This window comes from Tachypleus tridentatus, chromosome 1 (assembly GCF_004210375.1).
Source record: "Tachypleus tridentatus isolate NWPU-2018 chromosome 1, ASM421037v1, whole genome shotgun sequence".
Classification (NCBI taxonomy): Eukaryota; Metazoa; Arthropoda; class Merostomata; order Xiphosura; family Limulidae; genus Tachypleus; species Tachypleus tridentatus.
In genome coordinates, this window is record NC_134825.1 from 163,061,303 (window position 1) to 163,084,203 (window position 22,901).

The 22,901-nt window shown below is 34.2% G+C and overlaps 1 protein-coding gene across 1 annotated transcript in view; it reads right to left on the reverse strand.

Annotated features, from left to right (window-relative positions):
• LOC143229407 (uncharacterized) overlaps positions 1–8,983 on the reverse strand; it is a 173,694-nt gene extending 164,711 nt beyond the window's left edge. The window contains exon 1 of the mRNA XM_076461721.1: positions 8,710–8,983. The gene's annotated coding sequence lies outside the window, so the exon portion shown is untranslated. The remainder of the gene's footprint in view (positions 1–8,709) is intronic.
• Positions 8,984–22,901: the final 13,918 nt, after the last annotated feature.

Below are 22,901 nucleotides of genomic sequence, written 5' to 3' on the forward strand. Positions count from 1 at the left end.
GCAGGAAATCAATAAAAAATCCAGAACATGTGCTCCCAGAAGAATCAAAAGAGGAACTCACTACAGCACCCAAAATAAAAGTCCACCAGAAAACTAACTTAAGTTTCCAATACAAAAACTGTGTTAAAAGAATTAAGTAAGGTTTTTCACTACAATACTCAAGACAAGAGTTCACTACAAGACACTAGAACAGAAATCCACTTCAAAAACCCGAGCAAGAACTTCGTTAAAAGAAGAAAGTAAGGTTTTTCACAACAATACTCGTAACATGAATCCAGTACAAGATACTGAGACAGAAATACACTCCAAAAACCAAAATCAGAACTTCGTTAAAAGAATTAGATGGGACTTTTCACAACAATACTCAAGAGCCCACTACAAGATGCTGGAACAGAAATCTGCTTCAAAAACTCAAATCAGAACTTTCTTAAAAGAATTAGGTGGGGCTTTTCACATCAATACTCAAGACAGAAGCCCAGTACAAGATAACAGAACAGGGATTCAACAGAAAAAGCTACTCTGGTGTACAGCAAAATGTTACTTCAAAACTAATCAGTTAATCGGTGTAAGGCTGAAAACAATACCGAGAGAAAATTCATCCATGAGAACAAAGACAGATATCTGACGAATTAGCAAAGACAACGCCTCACAGCAATTTACAAGAATACGTCATAAAACGATTGCATACATCCGCTACAAGATGTAAGACAAGTATATCTTATAAATTCTTTATAAGAAGTAAAGTAAGAAACTATGACAACATTAATAAAGTTCAAAGTACGTTTAAAAACAAAGCAAATATCTACAAAATAGAAGTTACAAAAGCAAGGTCTAGACTTTTTTTTTTTTAGAATAAAGGGATGAATCCACCCACCACAATAGTTATGGAAGATTAGTAAGCACTCACACTTTTCCACATCTGCGCTAACATCCCCCTCGGGGCTCAACAATGTACTTGAGAGATTATAATGCGAAACATTGGGTTACTATACCCGCGGTAGAAACAGATAGTCCTTTGGATATTTTCGCGCTTAACAACAAAAAAAATCTCCGCCACTTGTAGTTGCAAATAAACAACTGTAAATATAATCATTAAAAACAAAACATTTTTTTCTCTTTTGTAACATTTCACAATATATAATATTCAAATCAACAAATTAGTAACAAAAATATTAGACACTATAGTCAACAATTTTTATCTGACACGTCAAATCACATTGAACCATATACGGTCCTAAGACAAATGACAGTGTTTGTGGCCGTGTTTTCCAATCGTTGGAAGTCCTCTGAAACTCATCTAACCAATATTGTTTTCCATCTGGTTTATTAGTATGTTTTCTGAATATTGTTACTGTACAGTTACAAATGTTTGTACACATTAGTAATTTTCTTTAAGAAATTTAAGAAGAAACACTTATTAACCTTTAAGTTACGAACCTTATTTTATACCGTTCACTTACAGTGGGGTAAACATGTTGTATCACGCTGTGTAATTTTATGATTCACCTGTTGCAGCACCAGGTATAAAGCACTGTCCCAAATTTTGGGGAAAATTACTAATTTTCTTAGTGAGATCCATAGAAGTCCCCGTAGTAATTCGTGAGATTAGTTGCGGTATTGGTAATTATTTTCTTTACATTTTGTCCTATGCCTTACCTGTTATTAGGGACACTATAATAAACAAAACCGTGAACCCACAAGCACTCTGGCGCGCCAATACCATATAAACATATATCTAAATACTCCAATGGTTCTTATAGAATTGTTTTGGGTTTTCCTTAGGGCAAAGCTACAAAATGGACCATCTGCACTTCCAGGGTTCTGCCTGTTTTGAGTTTTACAGAAAGCTGCAAGAAGGCTATGTGCACTAGCTGTCTCTAATTTTAAAGTGCTAGACAGCTAGCCAATACAGCCTACCGCTGACTCTTGAGCTAAAATTTACCAAGGTAAAGACTTCACATTATAAAGTTCCCACGGCTAAAATGACGAGCATGTTTGGTGGCGGAATTTGAACCCACAACCTCCATACTATGAGTTGAGAGTCTTAACCACCTAGTCGTGCCAGGCTACTTCTGAGATCAAATGTTGGATTTGATTACACAAGTTCCGAAATTTGTTACTGGAACGATAATGTTTTTTCTGATAAAAAACGTTGTAGGTAAATCGAAGAAAAAGTTAATACAAAAGGGTATAGAGCTTAAATTATTACTAGAGCAATGAAATAAAATTAAAACTAAAGAGATGGGGTTCTTGGGAAGTGATATTAATATTTGTAACTGAGTGACTTAGATTATCATAAGCGTCATAATACTGTGTTGGAAAGGATTCTGAAAGGTCTTGTAAACTTTAGCTTATATAAGTTATATGAGAACGTGAGGCAAAAATATTAAGTTATTGCACAGTTTGAGATAAATAGTATGTTAGAAGAAGTTTTGTTTCCTATTGTTAGTTTAACATAAAGCTACACAAAGGACTCTGTTCACCTATAGAAATTCTCTAATTGAAAGTTCAATACATAATACTATGAGAAAAGAAAAAAAAACAAGTAAATCCTCCAAATAAAAGATCAAGGCGTGATATAGTAAGACGAAAAACAATAAATCGTTCATTGAAAACCCAATACATGAAAATGTGAAAAAAAGTAAATCTTCGAGTTGAACGCCCAATACATGATACTCTAAAAAACAAAAGAAAGGAACGGAAACTCTTCGAGTTGAAAATCCAATACATGATACTCTAAAAAACAGAAAGAAAGGAACGGAAACTCTTCGAGTTGAAAATCCAATACATGACACTCAAAAAACAAAAAGAAAGAAGCAGTAAATCCTTCAGATGAAAGCCCAATTCATGATACTGTAAAAGAAAGAAACAGTAAATCCTCTAGATGAAAGCCCAATGCATGATACTGTAAGAGAAAGAATGAAACAGTAAATCTCCCAGGAGAAATCCCAATGCATGATACTGTAAAAGAAAGAAAGAAACAGTAAATCTTCTAGACGAAAGCCTAATACATGATGCTGTAAAACAAAGAAAGAAACAGTAAATCATCTAGACGAAACCCTAATACATGATGCTGTAAAAGTAAAAAAGATAGAAAGAGTAAACCTGTTAGATGAAGGCCCAATACATGGTACTGTAAAAGAAAGAAAGAAAGAGTAAATCTTCTAAATAAAAGTCTAATACATGATACTGAAAAAGAAAGAAAGAGTAAATCTTCTAGATGAAAGTCCAATACATGATACTGTAAAAGAAAGAAAAGTAAATGCTCTAGATGAAAGCCCAATACATGATAATGTAAAAGTAAGAAAGATAGAAAGAGTAAACCTGTTAGATGAAGGCCCAATACATGGTACTGTAAAATAAAGAAAGAAAGAAAGAGTAAATCTTCTAGATGAAAGTCCAATACATGGTACTGTAAAAGAAAGAAAGAAAGAAAATTCTCTAGATGAAAATCTTCTAGATGAAAGTCCAATACATGATACTGTAAAAGAAAGAAAGAAAGAAAGAGTAAATCTTCTAGATGAAAGTCCAATACATGGTACTGTAAAAGAAAGAAAGAAAGAAAAAGTAAATCTTCTAGATGAAAGTCCAATACATGATACTGTAAAAGAAAGAAAGAAAGAAAGAGTAAATCTTCTAGATGAAAGTCCAATACATGATATTGTAAAAGAAAGAAAGAGTAAATTTTCTATATGAAAGCCCAATACATGATACTGTAAAAGAAAGAAAGAGTAAATTTTCTATATGAAAGCTCAATACATGATACTGTAAAAGAAAGAAAGAAACAGGACATCCTCTAGATGAAAGCCCAATACATGATACTGTAAGAGACTGAATGAAACAGTAAATCTTCCTGATGAAAGCCCAATACATGACACTGTAAAAGAAAGGAAGAAGCAATAAATCCTCTAGATGAAAACCAATACATGATACTATAAGAGAAAGAAAGAAACAATAAGTCCTCTGGATGAAAGCCCAATTTATGACTGTAAAAAAATGAAAGAAATAGTTGTTAGCCCAATACATGATGCTGTAAAAAAAATAAAGAAACAGTAAATCCTCCAGATGAAAACCCAATACATGATACTATAAGAGAAAAAAAAAACAACAGTAAATCATTTACATGAAAGCCCATTACAAGATACTTTGGGGAAACAAGCAACAATAATGAAAGTATCGCTGGAACATCAACTTTCCAATCATTTCCCTTTGTTCTACTTCTCTTTCTGTTAAGTTATATATTATTGTTGAAAGCTTTTTATTAAGCGGTTTCTTTTATTAAACTAGTATCTATTCAACAGTATATTTCTCTTTTAGACTTTTACTTTAATATTTCTTTTCCGTTACTGTTACGTCTATGTTTTTTTTCCACCACGCACTCATTCTTCCAGAGTGAAACAATTGTTTACGAAATGGGATGCACAGACATCCGTATTCTCGACGCCAGCTTTCTCCAATGGGAAACAGAGGTCATGAGATTAGAGTTCTCACCCCTCACGAATTCATCCCTGTCAAGCACTAGATTGAGTCAACCCATAGTTTTCGGATGACATGTCATTAAAAATTTCAACACGCACTTTAAACTGCTTGTTGTAACGTACTATTAAAGCTATTAAGAAGCAAACCGACCTTGGCAATTGACTTCACTCCAGTTTTCCAGTTGGTGGACTCGAAGAAAACATACCTACATATCGCTCACAGCTATATGGGCGATAGTGATAACTCACAGCTGATTTCTGTTTCTTTTTCTTTCTCGCTGCGGCAGAAGACGCTATAATCATGAAATCTGTGTAAATCTCAAAGGCGACAGTGACATTGGAAATATATATAGGAGATAATTATATCATCTAATACAAGAGTTGAGGGTCTATGGTCTTTAGACAAACCTATATTTTTTTTACGAGTAAACTACGCTATAATTACAATACACGTGATATTTTTATATATAAATCTTATGTGCTTGAGAAAGACAAAAAAAGTACTGACGTGAAAAAATACACCATCTGTATGTTTATACTTCAACTACTACAATTCGTATTTATTGATGTGTCTTTAGAAATTAATACACACACAGACCCAGAGGCATAGCGGTAAGTCCATAGGCTTATAACATTAAAAACCGAGTTTCGATACCTATAGTAGGCACAGCACAAATTGCCTATTGTGTAGACTTATAACAGCAACAAAATGCACGCTTTCCATGTTAATATTTACCTAAATGTTAACAGAGGTATATGTCAAAAAAGGAATATTTTTTGTTGAATAGTTGTAAATTACGAACTGGAGGTTAGGAAAACTTTCGAAGGAGAAGAGTAATAATGTTAACGGGTAAAGTAGAAAGGTAAAGGTAAAAAAACACACACATAAAGATTGACAAATATATATATAAGATAAATTTTAGCAACATAAAATAAAACAATCGCTGTTCTTTTGTTCTAGATCATAAACATGAAATTGCGAGATAGGCTTATAATGTTTCTAACAAGAAATATATTGTGCTCAAATGTTCTGTTTGTGCTTATCCATTTGTGTTCCAGATTCATGCTACTTGTCTAATATAAAAGTTGATAAAACACATTCATTAGAAACGGTTGCTTCATTCCAACATTTTACAAAAAAACTGATTACTTTTGTTGTATTAGTGACTTATGCTCTCGGATATAGTATTATATTACACAGGTCTCCGATGGTTTTATTGTCTTGAAATGTTGACATATTCTACAGTAATTCCTTTAAGATGAATCCGAAAATTGCATCGAATTTATTCACCACGTACAGACTTTTCACAATACTTTTACGTAAATGAATTATTTTAATTTGAATCGAATTAAATTTTGTTATGCTTAGAATGTTGACAACCACTGGCTATAGATTTCTCTTTACCAGTCGCGACGTGAGAGTTTTAACGATCGTTCTAAAACCCAAACATATTAATAAAAATGGTTAAAAATAATAATTTTCATCCCGATATGTAAAAACAATCCTTACGTGATAGAAAAAAAAAAGAATATTATTTTTAAATCTGCATAGCTATATTATGGAAAATCCTTGATGTCATTTTCCGGTTAGAATAATAAAGGAAATTGTTTTGCACTCCGTAACTTTATATGATTAACAGTAACTTTATGTTTAATTGTTGTTCATTTTCTTTATTTCTTCCTGCTCCTCTATAATGTTAGCTTTCGAGAAATAATTTTAAAAATCTCAGGCGCCAGGGATTTAAATTACACTGTAAATGTATAATAGAGCACAACTAAAAGTTCTGCTTCCCTGTCACATCACATATGCTCGCCCTTTCAGCCGTGGGGGCGTTATAATATTATGGTGAATTCCACTATTCGCTGATAAAAAAGTAGCGGTGGGTGGTGATGACTAACTAGTTGCCTTCCCTCTAGTCTGATACTGCTAAATTAGGGACGGCTAGCGCGGATAGCCCTCGTATAGCTTTACGCGAACTTCAAAACCAAACGTCCTGCATGATTAATAAAATTTTATTTTAAAAATTTTTTTGTATTATATTATTGTTATAGTTAAGTGATATAAAAAAGTCCAGTTACTATAGTTTGTTTGTTTGTTTGTTTTTGAATTTCGGGCAAAGTTACATGAGGGCTATCTCCACTAGCGGTTCATAATTTAACAGTGTAAGACTAGAGGGAAGGCAACTAATCAAATTCATCCAACGCTATCCCTTGGGCTATTCTTTCACCACCGAGTAGTAAGACTGACCGTCACATTATAACGCCCCTATGTCTGGGAAGGGGAGCCTACGCCCTCCAGATTGAGCGTTTGGTGCTATAACCATTTAGCCAAACTAGGATATGACCAGTTACCGAAGAAATTGTTTACAGCAACAGAAATTGACACCATCAAGAAATGCCTTACTCCGACACTCGTAAGACTAGTATGCCAAGGAGGACATGCAGGAGGGTCAAACTCTCATCTCAGTTTAAACTTCCAAATTCCAAGTAACTGCAGCTTAAATAATTGGACCTTCTACTTGGACATTTAACTGGTCGCTTTACTAAAGTGCACGAGAAATGATTCAACGTGGATATTAAAAAATGGGAAATAATATAGGTTTGTTTTGTTTTAAATTTCGCGCAAAGTTAGCTAGGCGAGGGTTATCTGCGTTAGTCGTCCCTAATTTAGCAGTGTCAGACCAGATGGAAGGCAACTAGTCATCACCGCCAACTCTTGGGCTACTCTTTTACCAACGAACAGTGGTATTGATTGTAACGTTACAACGCCCCCACAGATGAAAGGGAGAGCATGTTTGGTGTGACGGGGATTCAAACCCGATACCCTCGGATTACGAGTCGAGTGCCTTAGTCATCTGGCCATGCCGGGCCAATAATAGAGGTATAAGTACCTCAAGGGAATATATCAGCACATCACTATGTGTGTCTTTGATGGAACACGCATAAGTGATTAATGCATTGTAAAAATAATGGAATGATTATTAGGAACTTAGATCTTAAACAATGAACTATGAATTTGTTGTTACATGACTATATTGAAGCCTATTTCAGCTACATAGATACTTTGGTTATATTTGTGACGATGAATAACAAACACTTGTTTCGACACTTAAAAGCATTTCATGCGAAATAATGTTTCTTGTTTGTTTGTACTCACCCGTGTCTTTATAATTTTCAAATGTCTGCGCATGCGCTGAAAGTGATATCAGAATACGATCCTATATCTCTAAATAATAAACACTCCAACTCTTATCTTTGCTCCAAATTTGATTCTCAGTATTGGTAACAGAAAAGGAAATACAACTTTTGTTGGCCCGACATGGCCAGGTGGTTAGGAACGCTGGACTCGTGAGGGCGTTATAAGAGTTGGCGGTGAGTGGTGATGACTTAGCTGCCTTCCCTCTAGTCTTACACTGCTAAAATTACGGACGGCTAGCACAGATAGCCGTCGTGTAGCTTCGAGCGAAATTTTAAAAAAAACTAACAAACAATCTCACCTAATTAGTCAAACACTAAAGTGAATTGGTTGTAAAACGTGATTTTTTTATAAAATACACAATATATAAGAATAATTTGTTTACGTGAATAGTTCCAAAATGGTCTACCTGTAGAGACCCAACCAAACCAAAAAGTTTAAAACGATAAGGCTTAACGTTTACCACAGAGCCATCAGCAGATGTATAAGAACGGATAAGATACGATACTGTTCATAATTCTATCTATCAAATTACTAGTTATATAGAAAGAGCTGAATAAATGTACGTTCATGTAATAACCAAAAACTTGTGTAAACATGAGAATGGCAGTCGCATTTAAAATTCGACGATTCTATTATCAATAAACCAGAAAAAGAAAATATTTGATTGCTACGGTTTGAATAACTTTGGGAACATATGGATGTTTATAGTGATACACCCAGGTCATTTATATAATTTTACATATTACAATTTTGTTGTTGTTGTTTTAAGTGTGGGAACAAATGTAATGAGGAAAGCCCATTTTAAATGTTTTTCAGCACTGTTAAAAATAACGGAAATTTAAGATAATTTAAACAAAAAATGCTTCCTTAACTGTACAATTTACTGCAAAATTAAAACCGGGAGCAATATCAGTTTTAAACTCATAACAGATTTGTCAGGTTGTTTCCTATACAAAAATATTCATAATTCAAAAAGATATATGCGCCATTTTCAAAGTTACTTATCTATATTTATGACCATAACGTCCATACCTTAGCTTTCGGTTTCATTTTATTTTGTTGGGTTTTTTTTCCCCATTTTCGATGATTCAAATTCTATATGAGGGGGCGTTGCGATGGAGGTCACTTGTTTCAAATTTCTACTTGCCGTCATCTGGAGCGATACCTTTTTCTCCCCTTAAGACTGTAATCAGATTGCTTGCTTAGATGCTTGTTTCAAAATTGCATAAGCCCACGTCAGACGAAATGCAAAATATCAGAAACAGATGTAGCTAGCATGCACACGCTAACGTATTCATTATGAAAGTGAGGCCAGAAAAGTCAAGGGGGCACAGAAACTGTCAATTGTAAGCAGAAAAGATGAAAGGGTCGTTAAAAAATGGGTCTTTGTTATCCTGAAGAATTACCAACAGTATCCACCTCGTGACCCACGTTCCACCCAAAACGGCTTTGAAATCACAGAGGGAGTTGCCATCTTTACGAAACACGCTGCATCCAAATATTCGCCCTCTAAATTTCCGTTCTTCTAAAGAGTTTATATTCAACCTCGCCCTCAAAACGTAAGAGTTGCAGGTGTACATTCTTGGGTACAACTTCAAACAGGGTGGTGGTGGTACGTTAGAGTAATTAGCAATTTTCTTCGAGTTAAAAAGAGCCTATATGTTGCTTACTCTTATAAAATCATGCAACAAAATGTTGTTGTATGTAACCTTATGTGACATTTATGGCACCTCAGTGGATCAGCGGCAAGTCTTACATTGCTAAGAATCAGGTTTTGATACTTGCTGTAGGCACAGCACGAATAGCCCATTGTGATGCTTTATGCTCAATAAAGAAAAATATGACATTTAGAAAGTAATGCAGAACATTCTGTCTTGTATCTAAATATCAAAAATTGTTTTGCTTCTATTCTCTCAAAATATCAATCCCTTTACGTTAACCGTATGAGGCCAAAGATACTATCCATTTATACACCTAGTTTTTGCAGACTTTAAATGCCCAGAATGTTTTATTCAAAGCCGTATTTTTTTCATTTGTAAATATGATTGTTCTTTTTTATAATTTCTGAAAATGTTAAACAACAAGGTACCAATTGGAATTTTAAGGTAAAAGACATATTTTAAAAATGATTCAAAAGCCCACTTTTTAAGTGGGCCTGGCATGACCAGGTGGTTGAGGCACTCGTAATCCGAGGGTATCGTGTTCGAATCTCCGTCACACCAAACATGCTCTCCCTTTCAGCTGTGGGGACGTTGTTATGTTACGATCAATCCCACTGTTCGTTGGTAAAAGAGTAGCCCAAGTATTGGCGGTGGATGGTGATAACTAGCTGCCTTCCCTCTAGTCTTACACTGCTAAATTAGGGACGGATAGCCCTCATGTAGCTTTGCGTGAAATTCAAAACACAAACAAACAAAAAAATTTTTAAGTGATGTTCAGCGATTTGTTTTGATATCCGACTCTAAACTGTCAAAACAAGGTCAGAGCTAAATCTTCATAAATAAATTACTTTTCTCAAGAACATATCACTATTATACAATGTTAACATAATCGTAAATTGGGTAAGTTCGTGTTAGTCAGAAAAAAAAATCCACTATAAAAACCTAAATGTTGAAAATGCTTAGCATGAACTTATTGCAATTGCTAATGTAAGGTTTCTGGTTGAACCTAAAGCTGGGGGAACAACCGAAAAGTGTATCGGCAACTACTGATAAAGTAGCAAACGTTGGATGTAAGTGACTAAAATGTTTGTGTGTGTTTTCTTATTGCAAAGCCACATTGGGCTGTCTGTCTGCTGAGTCCACTGAACCTCTGATTTTAGCGTTGTAAATCCGAAGATTTACCGCTGTACCAGTGGGTGACAAGCGATTATAACCAATTTATAATGAGTGTACTTGAATATATATGACGAAATTGCACATAACAACAAGACAGTTGGTTAAGGCGCTTGACTCGTAATGTGAAGGTCATGGGTTCGAATCCCATAATACCAAATATGCTCGCCCCTTTTAGCGTTGGCGGCGCTATAATGTTACGGTCAATCCACTACTCGTTGTTAAAAGAGTAGCCCAAGATTTACGGTGGGTTGGGATGACTAGCTGCTTTCCCATTTGTCCTATAATGTTAAATTAGGAACGGCTAATGCAGATACCCTCTGTGTCGCTTCGCGCGAAACTTTAAAACAAACAAACATGATGACAAAGACGATAAGTATTTTATCGCTAATGACGTTTAGGCTTTAATTGAAGATTGTGACGATAGAAGCGATAATGACAAAAAAATGAATACATCATGAAAAATAAAAAAATTGTGTATGATATCAAATATATTTTCGGAATATATGCTTCTTTTGTGAGGAATTTCCCAACTGGAAAACTATGTAAAAATAAGCCTTTAATTTTATGGATAAAGCAACAAATGTGTTCTATCATATTATCCAACAATGTAGACCAGCTATCACTTAAGTCTCCCAGTGGCACAGCGATATGTTTCTGGATTTACAACACTATAAAGCGAGTTTCAATACCCGTGGTGGGCAGAGCACAGATAGCCTATTGTGTAGCTCTGTGCTTAACTGCAAATAAACAAAAACTATTGCTTAATGTAGGAAAACGAAATGTTAAAATAACAGAGAAACTAAAACGTCAGATATAGTGTCGTGTTGGACAAGTCACAAATTCATACATGCACGAGCATAGATCTCTTTGTCTTTATAAAGTTACATAATTTTCATGCTAAGCTCGCTTCATAAAAACAATTGAAGCTATATAACGACAGAGAAAATAAGTTATTTTCAGAAAAAAAAAATATATATCCAGCGTTTTTAGTTAATTTAAGATGCTGTACATTCCGAGGCAAAACTAGGCACGCAATACATGTCGGTGAGGCACAGATATGTATTAGTCCATATGTCGCTTTTTTTTCGATTATAAAGCGAGATTGTGCTATAACAACTGACCACAATGTTTGCCTAACCACATCCTTGGTATAATTGCAATTTTTGATAAAACGACTATGTAAGAATTTTTTTTCAGCTTAACAATTGACTCTAATGTGAACTTCAAATAGGTCATTTTAGTAGTTACTGGGTGTGGTACGCACTCCACGCAAGCAACCTCGTCACATTTTCATGGAGAGTTCACATGTTTCTGTCTATTTTTTTTGTCTTTCTTTTTACGTTTTATTGCATGAATAATGAAAATCGTTTCTAATTTATTCATATATTCACTAATTTTCTGCTCTCCATCTGCAAATACTTGTGATATTTTTTGTAATTTCAAGAATTCCAGAACATAATTCTGGGAAATATTTTAAATATAAAAGGCGTTTTTAAATTTGTTCAGTTAAAATTACGTTTAAGGTCTGATTAGTTGAACCCTTTCTTAGATTCATGCGGAAATACGTTTAATTTACAAGCCAATCAGTTTTGATGTACATCACGACATACCACGACTCTTTTCACACGTTTTAATTATATACAACGATGTCAGTTGTCCGAAAACGGATTATTTCGCATTTCATTAATTCTTTTACGTGTTATTTATATATATTTTTTCCTATGTAATTTACACCTAAACCCGGAGTTATTAAACGAAACAAAATTAAATCTATGTATCTTCGTTGGTGTTACATCTTCCTGTAATTTCAGTTGAAATGTTAAGCTGTTAATCTTTGATATATTTTTCATCACAGTTATTAAGGACGTTTAATGATTTTAACTGTAATCTGAGTTCCATTTTATTTTGTTATTACCTTTCTCTGTCAATATTACTCTCCGATGAGAGTAAACTGTCACCCCCAGTGTCACAGCGGCATGTCTGCGGGCTTACAATGCTAGAAACTGGGTTTCGATACCCGTAGCGGGCAGAGCACAGATAGCCCATTGTGTAGCTTTTTGTTGAATTACAATGAAACAGAATAAGCTATCTTGTCTTAGATTTAATTGATTGGTTTGTTGGACTACTCTTTTATCAACTAATAGTAGAATTGACTGTTAAATTACAATGCCCCCCTGGCTGAAAGGACGAACACGTTTGGTGGGACGGGCTTAGATTAAGAATAAGTAAAGCTGATAAAATATACTAATAATATGATTTTATTCATAAAGATTAGCGTGCATTGTTGCATTAGTTAGATATTTCAAAATGTTTCACTGGTCGACTATAAAGTTGATTGGGTCAGAGAAATTGATGGTTGTTCCAAAGTGCATTTTCGTGATTCATTTAAGTAACAGATGTTACGGTGGTCGATGGGAAAATCTACATATTTTGACGACTATATTACTTCTGAAGTTATCCAAAATTTCCTAAGTGAAGATAGATATGTAATATCTCGGCCAAAAAAAATCAAGTTATGTATGTACCTAAAGCGTCGTCACATCAAAATAACGCAAATATCCAAACGTTCGAAAATTAAATTATATCACTTAAATATTTTAGTCACATCTGCTGAGAAATATAGTTTTCAGATATTTTTTCTTTCTCTAAGTTGTTATCTTTTGCTTTCTGAATTCAGAGGTGGATGAATACATTGTATTAAACGAATTTTGAAGCCTCATCACGTTGTCACAGTGGATGTCTTTAAATTGAGCCTTTCCTTACCTGACGACTGTGTATCTTGACAGTAACCTTACAGCGTAGTTTACAGAGCAAAAGGATGCATCGTATGATATATAATGCCCAAAACTATACTTATCCCCTGGATGCTTTTCATAATCCATCTATTCCACAACGTGGATGAAACTCACAGGCCAACGAGTTAGTCAATAAGCATTCATATGGAACGGCATTGAATACCATCCAGCCGCTTTGAAATATGCAATAGTTATTGAGGAAGACACTTCTGCATGAGCGATATGTGTCGCTTTTCCATACAGACTTTTTTATTGTGTTGCAAATCGTTGGTAAGGACACGTGGACTTTTGCCATTGACCTTTTTGTTTGTGAATTATTAACTGTTACGAGACATCATATCTTCCTTACTGTGGCTGAGCCAGGCATGGCCAGGTGATTAAGGCACTAGACTCCTAATCCGAGGATCGAAAGTTCGAGTCCCCCTGAAACCAAACATGCTCGCTCTTTCAGCCGTAGGGGCATTATAATGTGACGGTCAATCCCACTATTCGTTGGTAAAAGAGTAGCCCAAGAGTTAGCTGTAAGTGGTGATGACTAGCTGCTTTCCCTCTAGCCTTATACTGCTAAATTAGAAACGGCTAGCGCAGATAGTCCTCGTGTAGCTTTGCACGAAATTCAAACCAAACCAAAATACTGTAGCTGTTATATGAATTGTTGCAAGTCTCAATTTTCTAACTGATCCTTATACACTAAGATGATCCATGTTACTGTGGATACCCGTGGATTAACATAATGCATAAAGACATCATGCAATCCTGTCTTTCAATTTGATTAATTACAAGGGGTATCCTCGTCTTGGAAATTCTAAGTATTCGATATGAACATATCTTTATGACCTGAATGTACAAATATTTTGCATCAGAAAGGCTGTTACATAGTCTTCCCCAAAACGATAACTTTTGGTAGCATCACATTACCCGCACGTGCGAAACAAAACAATTTCAAAATGCAGTTCTGGTACATGCCGTTCTACTGCGACTTTATATCACTTGTGTTTCTCACATGGTATGCTGATTTGCACAATGAAAATCAATCGTTTAAAACCATTATAGTCTTTCTATGGTTTGTCGAAATACATGTATAAACAATGGCATGAATGCTAAAATCTTAGTAAAATTCGACTTAATTTTAACTCCTTTAACACAACCAATTAAACAAAAAGATGTGAACAACGACTACCAACTGTAACGTTGTAGCCGTTAAAAGGTCTGGCACAATGTAGCTGATCAGTTTATATGTCCTGATGATTATTTAGTCACGTTTCTGTTCACTGTGTATAATTTTATTATTTTGAAGCAAAAGAAGCCACACAACAGACGATCCATAATGTGCGTATTTGCAAGGATCGAACTTAGAATTAGAGTTATAAGATCTCAAGGTTATCACAGGTCTACTGGAAGGTTCAATGTATGCAATCATTGATACCGATAAGAAAATGATACGAATATGTTGATTGTGGTACGTAAGATGTTAAGGTTAGATTTTTCAATCATCATTTAAAGGCTTTTACTTGTACTTCTTTACAGTATAAATACATTTCGTGCTGTTGTTGTTCGGCTTAGGATTCTTCTACAGTTGGTGTCTGTGACTTGCTGGCGGTAAATTCAATAATAAAAGCTTGTTTTAAAATTATACAAATAATAATATCTACATTAAATAGTTCAACGTTACGTACAACAGATTTCTTTACACTATAAAGAACATAGGGATATCGTAAACACTATATAGTTCTCTTTTATTATCGTCAAAAGTTTACTTAAGCCTATTCAATTACTTTAGAATTTCAGTCGACAATCCGAAACTACCTTTTCCTATTTCTATCGCACTAGTGTTTTATGTATCACTTACTATGGCTATTATCGAGTTACCGCAGTCGTAAATTATTCTTGCAATAATCGTTTGGTCTTCTTTCTTCAAAATATTCTCTATTCCCTTTCACCAAGGTCACTCAGATTTATTCAATTACTTAAGAAACTCGCTTAGATAGAAGAATACATTATTATTTTTATCCTTTTCTACTATCATTCTTTAACATATTAAACGTTAGGCCTAAGGTAATCATTAGGCCTATCACTTCTACCAGGGTTTAACTTCACATCGAACTTTTCCTTGGCTACGACTTAACTCTCTTCCGCTGTTGTCTTTGTCTGTCTGTTGTTTCCCGCTCATTTCATACTATTTATATGTTTATTACTAAATCGTCTACTCGCTATATTCTCGGCATCAATGGGTTACAAGCACAACTTCCAATAATCGTCTGCTTTTAACTCTCTTATAATTAAAAAAAACACACACGCATACTAAAGAATCATGCAATATTCGTTCACAAAATAAACTAAATAATAATATCTACACTAAGCAGTATTTTATATCATGAGAAAAAATATAAATCCTTATGTTGGCCTTATTTTATTGATCGGTAGATTGTGTGACATTACATTACGAAAAAACGTAATAGCACCTCGATCGCATGTCACGAGACCTGAGATTTTGTGAGTTGCATTCAAAGCCGACATTACTGGAAACCTGTAAGGAAAGATTTGTAGAAACTTTCTATCAGTCTTACTGTAAAGTAATATCACACAAACTACCGATTAAGTAAGCCGACAGTTACAAATAAGCAAATACTATAATTAGAGCGTTATTATGGATTTCGTAAATAGATAAATAGATAGATGGACTAGCGAAGAATTTTACTTTTTATTGAAATGTAAAAAAATACATAAATTAACATTTTTTTTCAAAAAATTTGTTATAAGAGAAGAAATCACAGTCTTAACAAACTCAGCAAGATATTTTTATTGATGTTAATATTAACTGCCGTCTTCAGGTTGTTGTTGTTAATATTAACATGCTACAAAGCAAATCTTGCAGTCGTTAAAACAATGTTAAAAATGTTCGCAATTTCATTCTTTTAGAATTATTGGTTATTAGTTAATATGATTTTTGCGCACAACCGTCCCTAATTTTGAACCAATGTACAAGAGTCAGCTAGCCAACAGCAACCATTTCCAAATCTTAGACTACTATATGGCCAAATAATAAGAATTGAGTGTCTATCTTCTAGTACACCCGCGAAGACGTTATAACAGCAACGGGACATGAGCCGTGAACCTTCTAACTTACAGAACAAGAATGCTAGTCACTAGGCCAAATTCTGTCTATAAAGTTGTACCGACACCAGTATTTGGAATGGTGCTGTTTGTTTACATAAAATTTAACTACATAAACTTTTTCGATGTCTTTGTAATTTATTTAGAATAGAAGTGCCAATAATGAGTAATAATACGTTTTTTTTATTGTTAGTCAAAAATAAATAATGTGACTTAAGATATCGGTCACTAACAACTGAATAACTGGACAAATGAAATAAATAGATAGGTCGAACCTAGAATCGAAAATGTATCACAGGATTATGTGGTTTCATTAATAAACGTCGGTGAGTAATACGTTTAGTACAATAATAATGTTTACATTTTTAATCACTGCTATTACATAGAATTTAGTTATTGTAAAAATATTTATGCATACGTCTATGTAGATTGAGAATGGCAAAAGTTATTAAATATGAAAATATATATTATAACATATATACATGCTTCAACATCCTATGTCCCTAACTCAAATTTTATTGCATGATATAATAAACTATTATATATGTAACTCAAGCCTTAAAGTATAAAGTACTAAAACCGCATATCTCTAATTAAAGTTTCACAGCATTGTGTAGTAAAACAACATGTCCTTGATTAAAGCTTTACTTTATAGCATAATTGTTTAAATTTATTTAATTACGCGAGATCAATTATTCAAATAGATTTTGAAAATAAATCGTGTTCTGTGATATGGAATTAATATATATGCATTTCAAAACTAAACGTAACCTGAAATCAAAAATATTTTCAAAGATTTAATATCATGAACAAGACGATTTATTTTGAATTCAACTCATAAATCGCATGAACTTTAACACATTTTCAAAGAGGATTGAGATTAAACCTTCTATGTTATAAGACATGTATTCATACGCGAAGTCAAAATCCTTCACATTATTATTGGGAATGGAATAGTTATATCGAGTGTAAAGCCTGTACTTTGATTATTATTATTTTTTTTTATTGAAGGAAAGCTGTGAATTTTCCAGCATATAATTAAACTCTAATTTACTGTAAACATTCGAAATTTTAGTCAACACTTTCGGCAAAGTGAATTTACTATTAATTCAGTTTATTAACTACCCAACTGAACAAGAACATCGTGTCACGTGTGATAATCTGTAAATTAAATATTATCCTCGAATTATAAAAAAAAATCTAAAGTCTGTCGATGTCCAGCAAAGAAAAATGACTTTTTCGATGACCATTTAAAGTGTCTCAACTAATCCCTCGCTCAATATTTTAAGTGTCTCGACTAAGTGTCAGTTACATCTTGTACAAACATGGCAGAATGCTTTGTATCACGACGTTACTTCATGAATTGTGACATCATGTATACCTGTAATAGTTGTAGATATCCTAGCATATCAAAGGTCAGAGGCACCAAAACAAACAAACGTTCCCTTAAAGTGACATAGCGGTCTTGGTAGTAAAGAAATTGTAAATATATGTGAATGTATATACGGTTCGTTTCTCATTTCCGGCAGTTGTAACTTCACGCCGATGTGCTGAACCGCAACAGGTGTACATTTCCGTTGTGCTGAAATTCCCTGTGAGCAGCACGTGTCCCTATTCTAATAGAACTTTGTCTTAGAGACTCTTGATAAAATTGTTACAACAGGGAAAATGTGAAAGAATTTTTTCATATTGTTGGTTTTGTTATCAAAGGGATATTAATTCACATTTCTTTAGACACACTGAAATACCTTCAGAAAACAGTTTTTTCTTCTTTGTATCTGTGAGACTGATACCATGATTTCTATGAATCTTCATCGCCTGTTTAAGTAACTGTTGGTTGGCACTTCTGAGTAAATGTAAAAAGAGAAAGAGTGCAGCAATACGTTATTGTTAGTAAGTCATCGGTTTAGTTCACGGACTTACAACGCTCGAATCTGGAGCTGGATTCCCTGAAGTAAAATAGAATACAAGTAGTCCATTATGTAGCTTTTAGCTTAAAATCTACAAAAAACAAGCAAAAATGTATAGGATGTCAATGAAGAGGAATTTCCTTTAATACCAAGGATCTTCTGCGATAGACTGATATTGTTGTTTGTCAAGGTTCTTCTGCGATAGACTGATATTGTTGTTTGTCAAGGTTCTTCTGCGATAGACTGATATTGTTGTTTGTCAAGGTTCTTCTGCGATAAACTGATATTGTTGTCTGTCAAGGTTCTTCTGCGATAAACTGATGTTGTTTGTCAAGGTTCTTCTGCAATAGACTGATAGTGTTGTTTGTCAAGGTTCTTCTGCGATAAACTGATGTTGTTGTTTATCAAGGTTCTTCTGCAATAGACTGATATTATTGTTTGTGGCTAAGCACAATGTAACACAATGGGCTATCTGTGCTTTGCCCACCGTGGCGAACACGGTTTCTAGCGTTGTAAGTCCGAAGACATACCGTTGTGCCTTAGGGAGGCTATAAACTGAGATAATAGTAGTTCAGATATATAAGATAAGCCAATAATACAGAGAAAAAACACGCACTAACGTATCTCGTCCCTTATCTTTAAACATTTCTACAAAAGCATAATTATATGTATGTCCTGTGCAGTTACATCTGCCCTTATTAATGTAACAGACAGTTGGAACTTCTGCTATTTTAGTTCATTGTACCCGAGGAAATCGTTACGGGGAAAAAAATCTTTATTTTTGGTTTTTGTAGTAGTTTACAGTATTCTATTCTCTTTTGTATAATGATTCGTAAATTAATTTGAATAAGCAAACACATAAAACCAAAGAGAAAATAAGAAGCAAAAATTTAACATAAAATATGAAATATGAGTGAATAAAATTAATTATTTATGAGAATTGGAATTTCACGAAACAAATATTCGATGAAGGTAGAGTTTTTATAAGTGTGTCCGCAAGTTTCTTACCAAAGTAAATATTGTCTTTAGCGGAATACTTACCTTTTACTTACCCTAACATATGATTAAATAGGGGTAAAATGTGTTTTCAATCTCTATTTCTGGTTTTTGTGAGTCTCTCCGAATATTCATACGTTAAAATATTTATTGTTTTTGGAGTTCTGTGAACCTATGGTACGTTTACGAATAGGCTTTCACCATAGCGGATTTATTTTGATTTAATATTCTGCTATCAATAAATAAATATAGTGCTTTACTTAAAAGATTCGTTGCAATAGTGTGCCAATTCTTTTACTTCTAGTAAACGTGTTATAACTTAGTTTTGTAACTATATTTTAACACTAGATTTATGTTGAAATTTGAACCCCTAACGAAGCTTTATGCAGCACTGGGTCTTAGCAGCCTAATCAGAAACCCTATTCCTTTAAGTCCATGTATAAACATCTCTAATAGTAAATTACACTCTAGAGGGAGTGCAACCAGTTATCAGAACTGGTTACTATTAACCGAATACATGTCCAATGGCATTTCACAGCTCGTACCTTGGACTCTCGGATTCGCAGTCCGGCAATTTAACCATTATGTCACACCTGAATATGTTAATTCAGAACGTATATTTCTGAAACAGTAGTAGATAAGAGTAATCGAAATTTGATAAACTAATTACGAAGTTTTACAAAGAAGTTTTTAAGTATTAGCTGATTGGACTTTTATATATAAAGAGTTATCGTTATTGGACGTTAAGTGGTGTTATTCACTGTTAATCTACAGAACAGTTAACATGATATGTTAATATTTTGTGTTGCACGAAACAGACTTTGTACACTTTGCAGGGGTTCGATTCCCCTCAGTGGACTCAGCAGATATCCCGATGTGGCTTTGCTATCAGGAAACCGCACACATTGTACACTTTGCTAGTTTCGTTGTATTTCAACAGCGCCCTCGTGTTTGTTGTAGGTACCTGAGCAAGAAAATATATCGAATCACGAGCACCCTATTATAACTTACTCCCAAAGTCCAATTTTATGTCCAAAACAATAAAAACACGAATTTCGAGAGTCGTAAACATACCTTTAACGTTATATAACGTGCACCTAAATAAAATAAAAAATGTTGCTGTGTTAAAAGAGTGCTCACTTTATGCACTGTAACAACAATTTCGCTTAGTTTTGTTTTAATGTCTGTATCTTGCCTTACAGCTTTATTAATGTTTCTGATATTCGTATTATTCTCCTAAACATGAATACTTTACGATAGGTTAAGACCTTAATTAACTATGACAAAACTTAGTCATTCTTCACAATTCCATGTTTACCTCCAGGTAAGTTACGTCGCTGGATAAACCTTTGGCAAGATGGATTTTTTTTTCTTCATAATGTTATAAAATGCTAAAGGGAACCGTCACTATTCTTAACTTTATCAGCGTACGTTATACGAAGCCGACAAGTTTTCTCCAGCTGTGCGATAAAACTTTATAAAATATATTTGTCAACTTTTATACAGTTCTTCTTACACGTGTATCATATTCTTGTCTTCCATCCTTTAAGTGTATAGGTGTTAAGAAATGATCTCCACTGTATGTGCAGTGCATATACGAAAATGTTACGTTCGTAGATATAATAAAGAAGTTTTTTAGGCTACATTACACTAGAATCTGTAAAGTTGCCATTCTCATTGTAGAACATATCTAAGTTGAAGGATCGACAGGCCTTAGATTATTTAAATCGTAGTATGTTATTTAATCATTTATTATGTGTAATTATTATTATTTACACAGGGTGGTTTACTCAAAATACCCCCAAAAGGCACAGAAGTAAGTCTGCGGACTTACAACACTAGAAACCGAGTTTCGATACCTGTGGTTGGCAGCGCACAGATAACCCATTGTTTAGCTTTGTGCTTAATTACAAACAAACAAATAAACAAAATAAGTGTGTTTTACGTAGCTCAAATAACGCTGACTTAACGTCTTAAGCAAATATGGCTTTTGTCTGCTAAGATATATCATAAAGAATAGGTTAATTATTACTTAATCATGAATATACTTTTCATCAGTATTCTTACCAGGTTGTTCTTATCTATTAAATAAATCCAGCTTTGTTGTTTCTGACCTCAATGTACGTGGAAATAATTAGGCCTAGAAGAAGCCCGAATCAAGCCTGAAATCCATACGGATCGTGAATGCTGGTTAGCCAAGCGTGAAAGCCGGCACGCGGCGGCTGACTTTTCCACCCCCTGTAAAACCACGAAGCACAAGCGTATCTCCCCCATACTCGCTGAGACGCTACTCACTTAGCAGCTGAGTAGCTAGGAACAAGAAACAGTTTCCGCTCGTTAGAGCCGTGGTCACCTCTTGGAAAATTACCTCGAACCCTGCGACTTTACTAATAACTTTTATTACGTAATACTTGCAGTGGACCACTGTAAAGTGAACTCTTTTATTTCTATCAGTGAGTCCCGAAATGATTGGTGAATTATTTAAGAAGCCGTCGCGCGTGCCTTCCTAGTTATAGCGCATGCTCTAAGATCTGTTTGTTTTTTTTAGGACAAATCGAGAAAGAAAAGTTTTTAGTGAACGGCTAAGTGATTCTCTTTTTTTTCTTCACTAAACTGTGAAGTGGACTTCCTGAAAACTCCGTACACTGTATGGTTCATCAGTGGGGAAGCAGGGTCATTTAATTATAGTTAGAATAAAACTTAGACCGAACGTGAAATTAACACAGAGCAGAAAGAAAACAAAACGTTGTAACTGTTTCTTTAGTACCTTTTCCCAGTAGAGGAAAGAAAAAAAAAAGAATATAATCTCAAAACTTTGGTAAGAGTTTATATACGTTCATCTCTAAACAGCACGAGAGTTTGAGGTCCCTAACTGTGGTAAAAATTGTAATTGTGTGTGTTTGTTTTTTTATAGCAAAGCCATATCGGGCTATCTGCTGTGTCTACCGAGGGGAATCGAACCCCTGATTTTAGTGTTGTAACTTCGAAGACTTACTAGTGTTTGTTATTAAGGCACTCGTTTGTATAATGTGGGAATTGTCTTTTTCTCAGTTTTACTCGTGAAGTTGTAAAGGTCTGCTCCATTAAAAGAACTAACATTAGTACGCATTTCTGCAACTGTTTAATGATGGCTTAATGTAAATATTGTTTATACAGAATTGTATGAAAGTAGTGCGCACGGGTGTGTATGTATTTGCGCGTGTATTATGTGTCGACTAGAAAATATTTTGTTAAGCATAGTAAATATAGATACATGTATTTGGTTTACTGAAAATACGGAAATATACATTACTTGTCGTATCGTTTGTCTGTTGGGAAAAAAAGTCATTATATTTTGAAACGTTTCTAATGGTATCGCAGGTGAGCTAGTGAGGTAGTGGTTGTTCACATTTCGCAGAATTTCGGTATTAGTTCTTGTTTCGTTTTCGCGTTCATATGCACCAAACTGGGGAACGATCGGGTAATTGTTCGGGAATCCAATCCCTTAAATCACCTGATTCCATTCATCAAAACAAACTGAGTCTTGATTACGTAGGCGTAGGAATTTAATAATATTACGCTATACAAAATAA